Below are 19,613 nucleotides of genomic sequence, written 5' to 3'. Positions count from 1 at the left end.
CTCAACTGGCTCTTCTCACCTGCCATGTAAGTGAACCACTTTGGAAGTGGATCTTCTAGCCCCAGTCAATTCTTGGCCAATGCTTCAAATAACCCATGAGATTCCCTAGCCAGAACTGTCCAGCTAAGCTTCTTCCAAATCTTTGACCCATAGAAACTGTAAGGAGGTAAGTGTTTATTCTTTTAAGCCACTAAGGTTGGGGTAAATTGTATGCAGCAGCCTTCAAGGCTCCACACTATTTGGGATCCCTCTCAAACCTCATTTCTGGCCCCTGCTGACCTTGCTTTCTATGCTCTAACCACATATTTTCCTCCTTGCAACCTTCACCCTAGTATTTCCATTGCCTGAAGTCCTCTTCGCACAAAAACACTTTCTCATCTTTTAGGTCTTAGCTTAAATGACAATGCCTCCAAGAAAGCTTTCTGAGACCTTACCCAAACTATCCTTCTATCCCATTCTCTCACAGTATTCTATTCTTTGTGTTCATAGATGTTTACTATAACTTATGTATTTAATTGATTTGGGGTTTTCTTGTTGATATTTGTCTTTCCACTGTAAGTCCAGGGCCAAGCACACAGTAGACTCTCAGCAATATTTGTGAAATAAATACTATAAGTGAAATGGGTTCCATTAGCTATGACTAGAGAAAGTGAAGTTGCTCAGTCATGTCTGACTCTTTGCGACCCCATGGACTGTAGCCTACAAGGCTCCTCCATCCATGGGATTTTCCAGGCAAGAGTACTGGAGTGGGTTGCCATTTCCTTCTCCAGGGGATCTTCCTGACCCAAGGATCAAACCTGGGTCTCACGCATTGCAGACAGACTCTTTACCCTCTAAGCCACCAGGGAAGCTTTTTATGACTAGAGAAGGAAATGGCAACCCACTCCAGTATTCTTGCCTGGAGAATTCCATGGACAGAGGACCCTGGTGACCCATGGGGTCGCAAGAGTCAGACATGACTTAGCAACTAAACCACCACAACGAGTCCTTACTGATGGCCCGACAGATAAACACTGGGCCAGGGGACCTAGATTCTGTTTCCTTGTTTTCAATAAACCAAATGCCCTACCCAGGGTGTTTTTTTATTTTCTCTCTCCTATCTATCTTTTTCCTATCCTATGTTTAGGATAGGTAGATATCACCTAAGAGAGCCCACAAGCCCAAGGAGTTACTTGTCAGAGGCCAAAGAGATAAAAAGCCTTGGACAGGCTGACAAGATTCTTTTTGAGAATCAAAAGGACCAGGTCTGACAGGACGCTCTGGCAGCTCCCACTGTCCACCACAGACTCAGCATATCTGGCCTTCCAGCCATTTTCAGAGCAGCAGGTCTGACCCTCATCCCAGTGTCAGAAAGATCTCGATTTCTGCCCATAGCATGAAGTTCCCTAGCTCTTCCCTCTCCTGCTTTCCTCCCTGAGGCCACCGGAGGGCGCTCTTCCCTCGTCCCTCTCATTCCCGCCCCTCCCTGACCGGTCACACAGAGCTTCCCCAGGGGCCTCACTCTCCTGCGTTCTCAGACTCAGCGGTGCCAGTAGCACTGGCCCACAAACTCCCGTCTCAAGCCTCTTATTTACCTACTAGGATATTTACAGCTTCAGTAAATACCCTTAGGATCACCCACAGGTAAGGTGACTTTTCGTCACAAGTAGTTGGTGGCTCAGGCGGTGAAGAATCTGCCTGGTCCCATCCCTGGGCTGGGAAGATCCCCTGGAGAAGGAAATGGCCACCCACTCCAGTTTTCTCGCCTGGAGAATCCCATGGACAGAGGAGCCTGGCGGGCTACAGTCCGTGAGGTCCCAAAGAGTCGGACACGACTGAGTGACCAACACTTTCACTTTCAGCCAGGACATACAGCAGGGCCTAAGCCCGAGATGACCTCCAGGAGCGTGGCCATCTCATGAGCAGACCCATGGAGTATGCGGATGAATAGATAGCCACAGCCACCCCGCACTCCCTCTCTCTCTACCCTACCCCCCACTTGCCCAAGACCACTGGTCTCATGTTCCCTCTGTCTCTCTTTTTCATTCTCAGCCAACTTCCTCTGTTTACCGAAGTTCTACAAGGCTCAGCCTGTACCTCATTTCTGCAGGACCAAATACCACAGCACCCACAGGTCACTGGCATTTCAGCTCTAGTTTTCCAGACAGCTTGTGAGACTTCAGATCATATTTTCAAGCCAAGTTATGCCAGTCGGGGAGCAGTGGATCATCGCCACATGGAGGCATCTGGGGCCCTCAGGGGCCGGGGCAGGGTCCTCCCAGGCTGTGGGCAAGTGCTGTTCCAGAAGGGTGAGGGGTGGGCAGGCCTCCTTCAATGTCATTTCTCCACCAGGACCTGCTTCTCAAGAGGGAAAGTGTGATTTCAGGGTCACCCAACACCCAACAATATCTACCCCATCAATCTTTGGAATTCAGGGAATTTTCTCCAGAAAAAAAAAAATCCTGATATTGGAGGATACGTTACACAAGCACAGTTTAGTGTCCAGCAAAACAGGACTTTGGAGGCCAGGGATAGCTAACCTCACTCATCTCATGTCAGCTTGACAGCACTGTATTATGAAGAATTGTGCCCTCATCATTCTGTGATGTTTAGGTGTGAGGATGTGCGGGATGTCTACCTGGATGTGTTGAGTCACTCAGCATCATTTCTTTGAGGAAACCTACCCTTTTCCAGTCAGTGTGGGACCGGAGCGTCCCTTGTGGTGTCCTGTCCCTTCATGCTCAGAGGCGAACATGCAGTTGTGACTGAATCTGTTCTAGCCTGGCCTCAGTGATTGGTGCAGAGGTGGATAAGGGACCCCCGCAGGACCACTTAGAGTCCTTTGATAGATATGTTCTGTTAAACTAACAAACCCTGAGGCTGCCAGATGCCCTCTTCCCCATGACATGAGAAAGACTGCAGGGCTGAAGACAAGGGTGGTCCTGTAGAACAGGGGTCCCCAACATCTGGGATCTAATGTCTGATAATCTAAGGTGGAGCTGAAGTAATAATAATAATAAAGTGCACAATGAATGTAATGCACTTGAACCATTCCAAAACCATCCCCCTCCCCGTCCATGGAAAAATTGTCTTCCATGAAACTGATCCCTGGTGCCAAAAAGGCTGGGGACAGCTGCTGTAGAACACAGAGATGGAAAGAGAAAGAGACAGTTAAACTACCATATCCACCCATTATCCACAGTTTCTCTTTCTGCAGTTCCAGTTACCCATGTTCAACCTCAGTCTGAAAATATTAAATGGAAAATTCAAGAAATAAACAATTCATAAGGTTTAAGTTGTGTGCCTTTCTGAGTAGTATGATGAAATCATGCTGTCTTGCTCCATCCACCTGGGTTGGGAATTCTCCCTTTGTCCAGCATATCCTGCTCAGTAGCCACTTAGCTATCTCCATTATCACTGTGTCTATGTTCAGGTCACTCTTATTTTACTTACTTATAAGTTCCCAAGCACAAGGGTAGTAATGCTAGCAGTTTGGATCTGCCAAAGAAAAGCCTGCAAAGTGCTTCAAGTGAAAAGGTGAAAATTCTCCACTTAATAGGGAAAGAAAAAAATTATATGCTAAGGCTGCTAAGATCTAGGTAAAAACCAACCTTTTCTCCATGAAATCATGAAGAGGGAGAAAAAAATGTAGGCAGTTTTGCTGTTATACCTCAGATTGCAAAAGTTATGGCCATCAGTCAGTTCAGTTCAATTCAGTCGCTCAGTCGTGTCTGACTCTTTGTGACCCCATGAATCACAGCACGCCAGGCCTCCCTGTCCATTACCAACTCCCGGAGTTTACTCAAACTCATGTCCATCGAGTCGGTGATGCCATCCAGCCATCTCATCCTCTGTCGTCCTCTTCTCCTCCTGCCCCCAAACCCTCCCAGCATCAGGGTCTTCTCCATAGTGCATGATAAATGTTCAGTTAAAATGGGAAATGCATTAAATTTATACAATAAGATATTTTGAGAGAGACCATATTTGCATAACTTTTATTACAGTATATCATTGTAATTGTTCTATTTTTATTTAGTTATTAATCTCTCTACCTAATTTATAAATTAAACTTTATCACTGGTGTGTGTACATAGGGAAAGACATAGTATTGTATGTAGGATTGGGTTCTATCTGTGGTTTCAGGCATGCACTGGGCTTCTTGGAATGTATTAATATCCCTCAGAGATGAGACTACTGTAGTTTGAGCTGAATTTCCTGTCACATGAAACTTACAGAATTCAAGCTAATAATCTCATTCATTTTACAGAGGAGACTGGGAGCCAAGAGAGTAAATGATTTGCCTAAAATCATTCATCTAGTTAGTTATATGGCCAGTTACAAAGTAGGTTCTAAGAGAATGTGACATGACCCATCTCTCCTTGCTGGGTCAGAGAAAAAGACCCTGTTTAAAGCTATTTGGATTCATTATCTCTCTCTTCCCATATCATTAGAAAAGTTGATAAGCATCCTATAAATGTCTAAAAGTGAAGTTGCTCAGTCGTGTCCAACTCTTTGCGACCCCATGGACTGTACCCTACCAGGTTCCTCCATCCGTGGGATTTTCCAGGCAAGAATACTGGAGTGGGTTGCCATTTCCTTCTTCAGGGGATCTTCCCAACCCAGGGATCAAACCCAGGTCTCCTGCATTGTAGGCAGACGCTTTACCGTCTAAGCCAAGTCTGAGCCACTGTTAATATTCTTAAACAAAACAAGATCCTAACCACAGAAAACTCCCCCCATAATGACAATGACCCATTGGCCAATCTTCTTTTGAGAAAGTTATTTAATTGCTTACTAACCCACAAAGTATACTATTTCGCAGTCTACACCCTTGCTACTTAAGGAGTGGAGTCTGGACTTGGACACCACAGTGGAGCCCGTGAAAATGCAGGTTCTCCAGCATCGAAACATGTAATATTATCTAGGGTGAAACAGATCACCAGCCCAGGTTGGGTGCATGAGACAAGTGCTCGGGCCTGGTGCACTGGGAAGACCCAGAGGGATCAGGTAGAGAGGGAGGTGGGAGGGGGGATCGGAATGGGGAATACATGCAAATCCATGGCTGATTCATGTCAATGTATGACAAAAACCACTACAATATTGTAAAGAAATTAGCCTCCAACTAATAAAAATAAATGGGAAAAAAAAAAAGAAAGAAAATGCAGGTTCTCAGGCCCCACTCCAGACCTTCAGAATCTGCATTTTAGCAAGATCCTCAGGGATTTCAGTTCACAACAAAGCTTGAGAAGCATGGATCTTCCATACCTGAGGATCCTTACTGTAACACACACACACACACACACACTTTTGCCATATGCCTTTAAAATTTAATGAACTTATACATACACACCCTTTATCTGAAAATCAGGCAGCCCTTTTGCAATAAGGAAATAGTTTGCATCTTTTTCTTGCTGAACTTGTGTAAACGCATATTGGAGCCTTCCAATAAACCATAATTTTAATAGAAAGAAATATTGTTGAGGCTTAATGCCAAAATGCCAGGACTACAGATTATAGCATCTTCTTTTTTTGACTTTTTGAAAAATGGAATCATATTTGCTCATCTCAGATCTTTCCAAAACCATCCCTAATATTCTTCCAAAACATTCTTCACAGTTCCTTAATGATGGTCAGAGAGGTTCAGTGATTTCATTTGTGTTTTCAATACTCTTGAACTCCTCCAGGTCAGGTCATTCAGGCTCATTTAGAGCGTCTAGGTCAGTGGATTTCAACCCTGGCTGCACATAAGAGTTACCCAAGATAGCTTTAAAACTACCCATGCTTGAGCCCCTCTACAGGCCAATTGAATCAGCGTAGAAGGGCATTTCTTTTTTAAGCACTCCCAGGTAATTCTAATGTGTCACCAGGGTTAAAAGCAATTGAATATAGTAGGTTGTTTTTTTAAAAAATATCTAACACCCAGTGCCTGCAGAATCAGAATCTCTGTGACTGAAGTTCAAGCATCATTAGTTTTAAGCCCCCCAGATAACAGTCAGGTAGAGCCAGGATAGAGAACCACTGATGAGAAACTGTTCTCAATTTAAGCCAGATATTATGCATATTCTTCTGTATATGGAGCCTAATCTAATCCAAACGAATGCAAGTAGGGTTCACCATGTGGATAAAGTCCCCAGGCATCCTTGGGCCCTCCTAGCCCAAGGTCCCTTGGCTAGCAAGGAGAAATGATCAATTCAAGGAAAAAGCACAGAAGACCAGTTCAGGAAAAATATATAGCTGCCAGATCAGCTCAGTAGGAGACTTTATTGTTATTGAGCTGAAATATTCCTCTAGCCAGTGCAAAGATGTTAAGATGGCCCTTTGCCTGACCAGAAGAAGATGATTTTAAATCTTACTGGATTCTGGTCCAAGTCCCTGGAGGAAGCTTAAGGGAGGCTGGGAATAATAGAAAGGAGGCCGGATGGAGGGACAAGGGGAGGGTGCACTGCCTAAGAACTCTGCCACATGTAGGCTAATCAGCCCCTGTATGATATAAAGATGTAAAGATGCAGGGATCAATTCAAAGTGTCACCCACGTCCCAAAGTTGAATTAGTGAGGCCTCTCGATGTCACCTCGAGAACTAACCTCATGGCAAGGGCAGCACACCTCAGTAAGAATCTCTAATTACTTTCTTTCCTTTTATTGATCTTGGTTGATCTATTCATTGGGTCCAACCCACACTGAATGGAGACTGGTCCATTTAGTCTCCTTCTGGCTGAGGAGCTTGCTTAATTATTCTTGCTGTCTAGTTCATCACCTTTGAGCATTCTCTATGAAAGATGTCATTGACACCTCAGAGAAAGGAGTCCTTTATAATACAACATTTTTTCTGGAGAGAATTTCATCTGCCACATGGGAAAATACAGCTTGTCAGGCAGACGGGTGGAGCATTTTTCATGCTCTGAGAGTTTTCTTTCAGCTGTTCAGTAGGCTGTGGTCTGGGTCATTTTCAAGATCTACTGAGAGCCAGTGAATGGCTGGGCCCACAGACCCGGCTGCATAAGCCACATAGCCCTCCTGTGGGCCTGGGCCCCCTTCAGAGGTCCCATGTCGCTTTAAAAAGAGCAGTAAGCTGCCACCCTGGGTTCAAATTCTGACTGACTCTGCCCCTGTGATATTGTGATGTATAGTAAGAAATATTTGTATTGGTCTCTGCCCCTAGTTCCTGACACAGCGCTCCTGAAACCCTTATAATTTCCTGGGTAATAGGAGTTTCTTTGTTCCAATGAGGCAGCTCTGGGTAGGCTTCTGGATGGCTCCTGGATGAATGATGGTTATTAAATAGACCAAGCCATGATTAGAAGCCTGGAATTATCAGCCCCCACTTCCATTCTCTTGAGAAGAGAAAAGGGATGCCTATGTGATGATGCTACCATAAAATCCCATAAGTATGGAGTCCATAGAGTTTCCAGGATGGTGAACATATCCACATAAAGAGCTGATGCATTGCAGCGCCATGGCAACACAAACTCCTGTGTGTGGGAACCCCCCAGACCCCACACTTATGTATCTCTTCATCTGGCTATTCTACTGTATCCTTTATCATCTCCTTTAAGAAAATGGTAAACATGTTTCCCTGAGTTCTGTGAGGACCTCTAGCAAATTAACCAAACCTGAGGAGAGGATTTTGGGAACCACTTATTTTTAGTCTAACTGGACAGAAGTTGAGAATAACCTGGGACCTACTACTGGCAGTTGATATATCAGGTGGGGTGGCAGCTGGCTTGCAGGACCACGCCCTTAACCTGTGGGAACTGATGCTGTTTCCAGTGGATAGTTTCAGAATTTGGTTAAGTTGTTGGACACCTGGATGACATCATAGAGAATTACTTGGTGTGGGGGAAAACTTCCACAGATTTGAGGACCAGAAGTGAAGTGTTCTGTGTGAGAGTAAGAAAAGAAAGAAAGATAGTGAAGTTGCTCAGTCGTGTCTGACTCTTTGCAACTGTAGCCTGCCAGGCCCCTCCGTCCATGCGATTTTTCCAGGCAAGAGTACTGGAGTGGGTTGTCATTTTCTTCTCCAGGGGATCTTCCTGACCACAGGATTGAACCCGGGTCTCCTGCATTACAGTCAGATGCCTTACCACCTTACCACACCAATCTTACAGAAGATTGGTGTGAGAGTAAAGAAAGACACAAAAGTAGAGGAGAACTGGGTTTTTCCTGAGACAGAAAATTGGGTAGGTTTTTCCTTTTCAGCCCCTCACTCTGACTTGCCCCTCACTTTGGGGCAAGTCAGTTAACATCCCAGGGCCTCAGTCCACTTACTTGTAAAATAAGAAAAAAAAATTTAAGAACGCCTTCAGCTTTGAAACACTGTTACTTACAGGACAACAATGGAGAAGCAGACATAGAGAAGAGACTTATGGACATGGGGAGAGGGGAGGAGAGGGTGAGGTGTATGGGGAGAGTAACATGGAGACTTACATTACCGTATGTAAAATAGATAGCCAACAGGAACTTACTGTATGGCTCAGGCAACTCAGACAGGGGCTCTGTATCAACCTAGAGGGGTGGGATGGGGAGCGAGATGGGAGCGAGCTTAAAAGGTGAGGGGACGTATGTATACCTATGGCTGATTCATGTTGAGGTTTGACAGAAAACAGAAAAATTCTGTAAATCAATTATCCTTCAATAAAAAATAAATTTATTTAAAAAACTAATTTTATAGTATTTTATAGTGGATTTTATTTTTATTTTCATTTATTTTATAAATGAAAACATCTATTTTTTTTCACTGCACATGAGCAATTATTTTTTCTTACATAGATAGTATTTAAATACTAATTAATATATATGTTTTTCCAGAAAGAACACATACACATGAGCAGAAAGATTAAACTGTAAATCTTCCATATTCTCACCACTCTTAATATTTTGTATATATGCTAATAGACTTTTATCTAAGCATAAACATGTTAGAAATATTTTCACAAAATCTGATCTGTGGTCTAGATCAGATAGATCACATCTGATCAGTGGTCTACTTTTTCACTGAAGACAATATTTAAAACATCTTTACTTCTCAAATATATACACATATATATTTATATGGTAATGACCACATAGTATTCTAAAAAAGTAGCAAAATTTAACCAAATTCCTATTTTTTTGCTACTGTAAATATTGTTGTGTTGAACATCCATGGATATACACTTTGTCTCATTTCTTTTTCCTTAGGAAATTTCCTAGAACTGAGACCCCTGAATTTAAGAGTAAACTTCTTTTTAGGGATTTTTATACATAAAATGCATTATACATTTTACACATAAAATTATCCTCTAGTAAATTGTATTTATAAATTGTATGTAAATTTGTATGTAAATTGTAGATTTACATACCTCAAACAGTAAGAATTCATTTTCCCTCATTCTGTTTACTTTTTGTCTTTCATGCTGTGCTGTGCTGTGCTTAAGTTGCTTTAGTCGTTCCAACTCTTTGCAACTCTATGGACTATAGCCCGCCTGGCTCCTCTGTCCATGGGATTTTCCAGGAAAGAATACTGGAGTGGGTTGCCATTCCCTTCTCCAGGGGATCTTCCCCACCCAGGGATTGAACCCATACCACTTATGTCTCCTGTTGTAGGCAGGCGGGTTCTTTACCACTAACTCCATCTGGGAAGCCCTTGTCTTTCATAGGTACATCCTATTACTGGTGATTTAGCATTCTTTGATAAACAATAGGATCTGTTCTTTTGTGTATTTTTCTCGGAGATTTTTGTGTTTTCCATAGAAAACGTTCTGTGTCCTTTGTCCATTTTTCCTTTGGGACTGTCTCTGGACTCTCTTGCATAGGCATAACTGCTGCCACCTTAAACAGGACAGATGGTAAGACATGACGGGTGAAGGGGCGAAGAGGCAGAGAGTCGCCATGGAAGGTTTGGAGCTAACAGATAGGCCCCTGTGCTCCCCAAAACTTCATTCTGTGCTCTTACCTCCTGGGTAACCCGCATCAGACACAGAGAGGGGATACACAAAGACTGCCCCTAAAAATGTGGGGGAAATGGAAGCAGTTTTCCAGGTGTCCAGTGGAAGTTTGGCTGTCACAGCAGAGTCAGGCCACTGGAAGGCCCAGAGCAGTTCAGGAGCTATCTTTGAGAAAAAGTGAGCAGGAGAAACTGCGTGATGGCATGGGGTTGGGTGTCTCCAAAGTATCCAGCTGCATCACTGAGACCCACCATACATTTCTGCTTTCATCTTCTGATAACTGTTTACTGAGCATTTCCTTTGAGCTAGGGACTACCCTTGCCAAAATAGATAAATGTCCAACAGAAATATCATTACTTATGTAACTATTTGGTCTTTGTTTCTTCAAAAGCATTCCATTTTCAGCATTAAGCAGACTGGGAGTATTTTGTTTGAAATAGGACCCATAATCAGAACAGTAAATGAAATAGGATCTGAAATGGATGGAGAGGGACCCCTTCTCCAAAGGGTATGTTGTTTGTATAAAACCAGGTGATTAGACAGGACCTGGAGATGCCAGGAGGATTTGCAACAATGCCTTCCATGGTTTCCCTGGAGCCAGAGGAAGTGATATTACCCTTAGTATAGGGCTGGTTGCTCAGTCATATCTGACTCTTTGTGACCCCATGGAAGGTAGCTCGCCAGGCTTCTCTGTCCGTGGCATCCTCCAGGCAAGAATTACTGGAGTGGGTTGCCATTCCCAGCCAACTTGCCAGAGGGGAATATGTTTTCACAAAAGGCAAACTTATCGAGAGTTTGTGCCGAGTGGTGATAGAAATAGTATTAGCAGTGGTAGTGGAACATCTATTGGTTTTTACAGTCATGTGTATTATAACTTTTTAATGTGAAAATCTCCAGACTACTGACCTGAGAGAGATGGAAACTTGGGGATATTCCCTGTGGCAGCTGTTCACTAATTCACTATGGCTGACTCAGATTTCAAAAACAGTATAGTTCAGCCCCTCTTTCTTACCTGCCCCCAAATACCTGGTGCAATCAAAACAATACTTCAAAACAATACTTCTGTGGAGTATCTCAAAGGTATGTAGTAGTACAATAAATAAGCCTCACATTTCATGTGTCTCTGTGTTTATAAGGCAGGTTTCACATTTCAGCCTGGGCTTATCACTTGCCAGGCCAGTTGTTCCTTTCTCTGTGTTTATTCTATAGGGATGTGTGTGTGTGTGTGTGTGTGTGTGTGTGTGTGTGTGTGTGTGCTGTTGGTCGTTTCTGACTGTTTGTGACTCTGTGGACTGTAACCAGCCAGGCTCCTCTACCCATGGGATATTTTTAAGCAAGAATACTGGAGTTGGTTGCCATTTTCTCCTCCATGGGGGTCTTCCAGTCCCAGGGATTGAACCCACATCGCCTGTGTTAGCAGGTGGATTCTTTACCCTTGAGCCACCAGGGCAAGCGGCTGCATACCACAGCAAGCACCTTCCAGGCCAGGAGGTGGGGGTGGGAAACAGATTCTGCAATATCTCTAGCCATCTTCCAAATAAATAATTGCCTTTCAGGAACACAGACCTTTGTTTCAGCAGTTCAGGAGAATTCATTCTCAGTAGAGAAAACTCATTTGCGGGTGACAGTGATTCAAGCTGCTAACTTCACAGAGAATATTGCAGGAGCCAAATTCTTTCCCAGTTATGGAGGTCAGAGGTGAGGCCACTGTGCTTACAGGGCAAAGCTCTTTTATGGATTCCCTTGGCTTCCTGCTTTCTTCTTTACCGCTGATTAACACCCAATGGCTATTTCTTTAAAAAAGAAAAAGTCAATTCCTCAGTTTAATTAACTTCCCTAAGGTAGTATTCACCACCGCCTGCCAGAATCCGGATGCCTAACTTGAGACTTCATAATAGTTGATTTCAGTTCAAGGTAAATCATTGCTAAAGTTCTCTAAATATTGTCTCAGGGCTGTAGGGTCAGGATCAGGCTTGGATTTAACCCTTGGTGAGCTCATGTAAGCACTCCCTTGTCGGTGACTTTTGGAGAGCCTGAAACGTTTTGCCTTGGTTTGACATTTTGCCTGGATTTCATGGTCAAAGCTTTAGTATCAGTCTTCCTTACCGCTCCAGCACATTTGCTGCCAGTGTGGGTTTTGTTGTTCATTTTAACGCACTGTGGGGTACTTCTTCTTGCCTCACTCTTTGAACACCAGTAAACAAATGTTTATTGGGAATCCAGGGAGCATGCTTTGCTTTGTACATTTACTGAGTAGCTGTGGATTTAGACAATCATATGCGTTTTTATTCTTTTATTATAGCTCTTCTGTGTTATATGGTAGAGGCAATAAACTATAATGGCTCGGTGCATGAATGCTACTTCAAATTGCCTGGGTTCAAATATAGCTCTGACATCTCACAGGTGTGTGATTCTGGGAAAGTTAATTGACTGCTCTGTGCCTCAGTTTCCCCATATATAAAGTAGGAATAATGACAGGATCTACCTTCGGATTGTTTAGTAGTAACTTAGCTGACAAATGTAAAGCAGTTAGAATAGTGCCTTGGCTTATAGTATATCTTCATAGTGCTCCTCATAGTGAGCATTTATTAAAGACTATCACTACTGAAAGATCAGTATTTCATTGAGAAAGGAGATTGTAAATTGTCTACAACTAATTGTCCTGTCAACTATGGTTCATCTATTACTTGTTTTGTGCAAGGCACGATGTGAGTGATGAAGCCACAGAGGTGAATCCTACATAAACTCTGCCCTCGAGGTGACTGGGAACTTTGCACGTACATCACAATTGTGTGATGTGTCACTGTGTGAAATCCCTCCACTGCGCCAGCTAGGCTGGGACCAGTCAGGAACTGGTGCATCTGTGAAGGGTCACAGGTCTCTGATATCCAACTTGCTATTTCCTTTAAGGCTTCCAAATTACCTCACCTTTGTTGGTGATATCTGCTCTTGGGGGGAAAAAAAAAGCCTGGGGCACAAGAAAAGAAACAATGCCTACTGACCTTTAAAAGGTGTTATTATATGTCACAGATTCTAAGGCGAGCATTTTTTTTTTTTTAACCTTTTTGAGCCTCTGAAGTCGATGCAGCTAGAAAGCTTTGCCATTGCTGTCTTATGAGCAAACGTGGTCAGAAGAGCTCAGCTGTCACTACAATTGACTTACGTACATTGTCAGTACCGTAAGACATGAAATTTATCGTTGTTCAAATGTCTTCAAATAGATTACAGTATGATTTAGATTAAAAGTTACTATACAAATGGAAAGGCACAGAAACAGAGTACTGTAATATATGATTTTTTAAAATTGTACCTAGTGAGAATAAAAGAGAGCTTTCATTGAATACAAAACAAATTCTAAGTGCTAGCAAAGCATGGGCCATAGCTTAGTTAGCAACATTCTCTGTTTGACCTTGGAGTACAAAATGAAGCAGGTCAAAGGCTAACAGAATTTTGCAAAGAGAACACACTGGTCATAGCAAACACCTTCTTCCCACAACACAAGAGAAGACTCTACACATGGACATCACCAGATGGTCAATACCAAAATCAGATTGATTATATTCTTTTCAGCCGAAGATGGAGAAACTCTATACAGTCAGCAAAAACAAGACTGGGAGCTGACTGTGGCTCAGATCATGAAATGCTTACTGTAAAATTCAGACTTAAATTGAAGAAAGTAGGGAAAACCACTAGACCATTCAGGTATGACCTAAATCAAATCCTTTACGATTATACTGTGAAAGTGATAAATAGATTCAAGGGATTAGATCTGATAGAGTGCCTGAAGAACTACGGACGGAGGTTCGTGACATTGTACAGGAGGCAGGGATCAAGACCATCCCCAAGAAAAAGAAATGCAAAAGGGCAAAATGGTTGTCTGAGAAGGCCTTACAAATAGCTGAGAAAAGAAGAGAAGCTAAAGGCAAAGGAGAAAAGGAAAGATATACCCATTTGAATGCAGAGTTCCAAAGAATAGCAAGGAGACATAAGAAAGCCTTCCTCAGTGATCAATGAAAGAAATAGAGGAAAACAATAGAATGGGAAAAACTAGAGATCTCTTCAAGAAAATTAGAGGTATCAAGGGAACATTTCATACAAAGATTGGGCTCAGTAAAGGACAGAAATGGTATGGACCTAACAGAAGTAGAAGATATTAAGAGAGGAGGTGGTAAGGATACACAGAAGAACTATAAAAAAAAGATCTTCATGACCCAGATAATCACAGTGGTGTGATCACTCACCTAGAGCCAGACATCCTGGAATGTGAAGTCAAGTGGGCCTTAGGAAGCATCACTAGGAACAAAGTTAGTAGAGGTGATGGAATTCCAGTTGAGCTATTTCAAATCCTAAAAGATGATGCTGTGAAAGTGCTGCACTCAATGTGCCAGCAAATTTGGCAAATTCAGCAGTGACCACAGGACTGGAAAAGGTCAGTTTTCATTCCAATCCCAAAGAAAGGCAATGCCAAAGAATATTCATACTACTGCACAATTGCACTCATCTCACACGCTAGCAAAGTAATGCTCAAAATTCTCCAAACCAGACTTCAACAGAGAACTTCCAGATATTCAAGCTGGATTTAGAAAAGGCAGAGGAACCAGAGATCAAATTGCCAACATCCATTGGATCATCGAAAAAGCAAGAGAGTTCCAGAAAAACATCTATATCTGCTTTATTGACTATGCCAAAGCCTTTGACTGTGTGGGTCACAATAAACTGTGGAAAATTCTTCAAGAAATGGGAATACCACAGACTACCTTACCTGCCTCCTGAGAAATCTGTATGCAGGTCAAGAAACAACAGTTATAACTGGACATGGAACAACAGACTGGTTCCAAATAGGCAAAGGAGTACGTCAAGGCTGTATATTGTCACCCTACTTATTTAACCTATAGGCAGAGTACATCATGCAAAACATCAGGCTGGATGAAGCACAAGCTGGAATCAAGATTGCTGGGAGAAATATCAATAACCTAAGATATGCAGATGACACCACCCTTATGGCAGAAAGTGAAGAAGAACTAAAGAGCCTCTTGATGAAAGTGAAAGAGGAGAGTGAAAAAGTTGGCTTAAAATTCAACATTCAAAAAATTAATATCATGACATCCAGTCCCATCACTTCATGGCAAATAGATGGGGAAACAATGGAAACAATGGCAGATTTTATTTTGGGTGGTTCCAAAATGACTGCAGATGGTGACTGCAGCCATGAAATAAAAAGATGCTTGCTCCTTGGAAGAAAAGCTATGATCAACCTAGACAGCATATTTAAAAACAGAGACATTACTTTGCCAATGAAGGCCCGTCTAGTCAAAGCTGTGGTTTTTCCAGTAGTCATGTATGGATGTGAGAGTTGGACTATAAAGAAAGCTGAGCACTGAAGAATTGATGCTTTTGAACTGTGGTGTTGGAGAAGACTCTTTAGAGTCCCCTGGACTTCAAGGAGATCCAACCAGTCCATCCTAAAGGAAATCAGTCCTGAATATTCGTTGGAAGGACTGATGCTGAAGCTGAAACTCCAATACCTTGACCACCTGATGCAAAGAGCTGACTCATTTGAAAAATCCCTAATGCTGGGAAAGATTGAAGGCAAGAGGAGAAGGAGATAACAGAAGATGAGATGGTAGGATGGCATCACCAGCTCGATGGACATGAGTTTGAGTAAGCTCCAGGAGTTGGTGATAGACAGGGAAGCCTGGCGTGCTGCAGTCCATGGGGTCACAAAGAGCCTGACACAACTGAGCAACTGAACTCAATTGATCCTGTTCTTCATGATTCATAACATAACAGTTCATTTTACATTTAAAAACTTCTTAGATTTCATGAACTATTCAAAGCCCTAGAAATAATTAGAAGCTCCTAAGATAGTTACATTGAAAATTTCCCCAACGTTCCAAATTTTCAATTTGAGACAGAACCAAATTCCACCTAAATTCCTATTTCATTAATTTTCAAACTCATCTCATTTTTTAAACCTAAAAGCATTATTTTGAAATAAAACATACACTACTGTTGTAAATATAAAATGAAGGTTTTGATTGCTAGTCAAATGGTTAAATATGACTTACAATAAAGTTATAAACATTAAAATGAAAAAACACATTTGACTTTTTATCACTTAAATTCATCTTAAAGTAGAATGAAGATCCCTTAAGGGAAACCCCACATTTATATGTGATTTTACCTGCTCAGATTTGTTACTTCCTCGCAGCCACTAAATCATTTCCAGACTTCATTTGTACCTACTTTTAAGAAATCCATGCTGAAAAATCCTGTCCAATCTGAACTCACAGAGAGCGGCTGCCAATTCAGAGTTTGACTCCTCAGTACCCATAACTCCTTTTTTTATTATTATTATCAAAGGATGGAAAGTCAATGCCCTACTTTGGCTGTAATGACTGACTCTCTAAGGTTGCCTGACACTTTGCTATAAACCCTTACCTAAGTTTTAACACAATGATTTTGGAACTTTTGAGCAGAGGTCTGAATTTATCCTAGGGACATCATTTTCAAGATTGGTACTTGTTCTTCCATTTACTTCCATTTTGTAAACCTAGTCATACATCTTCTTCAACTCAGTAGAGCATCACTTTCACATATGGGCAGGATTCTTGTGTCAACAAGATGAGGAAATTCTGTTTATCAGCAAGTGACACTTTCCCCACTTTGTGCATCCTACTAATTATGGCTGTTAAGTTTTCAGCATCCTATCACAAAGAGCAGCTCATTAACTTTAATTATTTTTGAAAATCATTGGCTCCAATACACTGAAGCTGGCAGATGCCAGAGGGTTAGGGTTGCAGAAATTAATTAACAAAGAATGAAAGCTCTTATTAGCTGTAATGTTTTTGCTATCTTCCTTTTTTCCCCACATTTAACCAGTTTAGAGTGAAGTTAAGACCTTCAATCTGGACAGAGAGAAGTTAGAAACTGAATGTTCAAGACCCAAGAAACCCAAGTGTCAGCCCTCACCTAGGAATGGAGCACTTGGCTTGTTTTCCAAACAGTTTACCACTATCAGGTCACATTTAGAGAACCCACAGGTCAGTTGGATCCTAAACCACCTTTAGCTGGTCTCAATGTTTAGTTGTTTCCAAATAGAAGTTAACCGTTCAAAGCATGCCTGGAATCCCTCTACATAGCAGCCTGTTAGTGCCAGATTTCAGTGGCCTATGGAAGTTCTCTGCTCTGTGAAGATGTGGATCTTTGCTGTGATTTTTTTAAACAGCAAACCTGTTAGAATCAATAGTAGAAGATTCCTCTATTAAATCTATGTCTGGTCTAATTTCTCTCTTTAAAGTAACTTCCTGATGTGGTAAAGTGGCACTCTCCAACACTACTAAAGGCCATGTAAATTGGCACAGTCTTTCTTTCTTTGGTACAATCTTTCTTGAAAGCAAGATAGCCAAAGGCATAAGATGTTATCAAATGTACATGCAGTATGACCAAGATTCCCACAACTATTTTGTCCAAGGAAATAATAAGAAATGTGGGCAAAGACTTATCAACAAAGAAGTTCATTACAGCGTTAATTATAGCTGTGAAGTATTAGAAAAACCCAGCCATCTCAGCCACCTGAATATTATACAGCCAGCAGAAGTGATACCATAGAATATATGACACTGAAAAATGTTCCCCTTATGTTGTGAAGTTAAAGAATTGTCATAGAACAATATAGTGTTCTTCTAGTTTTTTAAGCACTTACGAGGGAAAGAACTACCATGGTATTTTAATTTTCATCTCTGTACGTTTCTATATTTTTCAAACTTTCTACATTGAACAGCTATCACTCTATTTCTTCAGAGAAGAAACATTCAGTTCAGTTTAGTCGCTCAGTCATGTCCAACTCTTTGCAACCCCATGAACTACAGCACGCCAGGCCTCCCTGTCCATCACTGACTCCTGGAGTTTACCCAAACTCATGTCCATTGAGTCGGTGATGCCATCTAACCATCTCATCCTATGTCATCCCCTTCTCCTCCTACCTTCAATCTTTCCCAACATCAGGGTCTTTTCAAATGAGTCAGCTCTTGGCATCAGGTAACCAAAATATTGGAGTTTCAGCCTCAACATCAGTCCTTCCAGTGAACACCCAGGACTGATTTCCTTTAGGATGGACTGGTTGATCTCCTTGCAGTCCAAGGGACTCTCAAGAGTCTTCTCCAACCCCACAGTTCAAAAGCATCAAATAAAAGAAAGCGTCACCTCCTTGAGGCACAGCACAACTGTTGAAATTCAAAGTTTATCATAAAGTCAAGTCCTTATTCTTCCTGAAGTTTCAGGAGGAAGGAAACTATGGCCATGTTCTTGGCACTGTGCTGGGACATTTTGCATATTATTCCACTTAATCATCACAATAGTCTTGAAAGGTAAACACTATTATCTTTATTCTTAGGGGTGAGGATGCAAAGTCTGAGAGAACTTAAGAAGCTTAACTTATTTCAGATAACTGACAGTCAGAATTCAGAGTCAGGTCTCATTCATTTTCATTCATTGATTTATTCATACATACATGTATGTGTTTGTATATATATATATATATATATATATAAACACATCTATAAAAATATGTATATATAAACATATAAAAACACTTTACCAGCTGAGCCACAAGGGAAGCCCAAGAATACTGGAGTGGGTAGCCTATCCATTCTCCAGGGGATCTTCCCAACCGAGGAATCGAACCAGGGTCTCCTGCATTGCAGGCAGATTCTTTACCAACTGAGCTATCAGAGAAGCCCATATAAGAACATATGTATATATATGTGTGTGTGTGTGTGTGTGTGTGTGTGTGTGTATACATATATATATATGTATATATATATATATATAAACATATATGTAATGGTGAGGATAGCTAAAATAGTCTGGCATATGAAAAAATAGAGAATCATATAACAAACATAGAGAATAACTTAAAATATCCATATATTCACTTTCTAGCTTAAGAAGTTAAATATTTCAGATAAGGAAAAGGATGCCTATGTACTTGTCCCCCATTCCATTCTGTTCTCTTCCATCTAGAGGGAACTGTCATCTTAAACAAGGAGTTTATCATTCCCATGCAGGTTATTGTTCCTTTGCTACATATCTGTATATCCATAAACTATGCTGAATCAGTCATTGTGCAGTCAGGAAAATAGAAACCACTCTATGTATTAGACACAAGGGAGATTTAATACTGAGAATTGGTTATAGGAGCACAGGAAGGGCTGAAGAGGTAAACAGGATGAGGAAGCTATGACCAGTTTTATCCATTCGCCCTTCCAAGTCAATTCTGTACCTTTCTTTGAGCTCAGAAAGCTGAACTGTACAGACTGCCCCACTGGATTCTTTTCACCTCTGATTTCCGGTTGGTTTTGGCAGGTGGAATGTGCTGGCAGGTAGTAGGGCAGAAGAGGAAAATGACCTCAGTATATTTGCTTACTTGGTTTTTTCCCTGTAGGGGTGCCACAAGTTGGCACTACTACTGCTAGTATAGCCACTGATGTGAATGAAATGCTTATTTTCAGTCACCTCTTATCACTGCTGCTGCCACCAGGGCTGGAAGCACTGCCAGGAATGGAAAAGAAAACAGCGTCTCCCTTCAGATTTCTAATCTCCTGCACAACCTAACTAGGAGCCAGTAGATAAGGGAACTTGCAACATATATTAATAGTTCACAGGTTTCCAGCCCTTTGCAATACATACGGGTGCATAGAAGAACTGGG

At 41.7% G+C, this 19,613-nt stretch overlaps 1 long non-coding RNA gene across 1 annotated transcript; it reads left to right on the top strand.

Moving 5' to 3' along the window:
- The first annotated feature begins 1,500 nt into the window (after window positions 1-1,500).
- LOC139037995 (uncharacterized) lies at window positions 1,501-3,274 on the top strand. The gene is made up of 2 exons (XR_011490898.1): window positions 1,501-1,623; window positions 2,032-3,274. It is a non-coding gene; the product is annotated as an uncharacterized lncRNA (long non-coding RNA).
- The last annotated feature ends 16,339 nt before the right edge of the window (window positions 3,275-19,613 follow it).

Source organism: Odocoileus virginianus, chromosome 13 (genome assembly GCF_023699985.2).
Source record: "Odocoileus virginianus isolate 20LAN1187 ecotype Illinois chromosome 13, Ovbor_1.2, whole genome shotgun sequence".
In the NCBI taxonomy this organism is placed as follows: domain Eukaryota; kingdom Metazoa; phylum Chordata; class Mammalia; order Artiodactyla; family Cervidae; genus Odocoileus; species Odocoileus virginianus.
The sequence above is the reverse complement of the archived record's forward strand: the minus strand, read 5'-3'. Positions and strand labels throughout refer to the sequence as shown.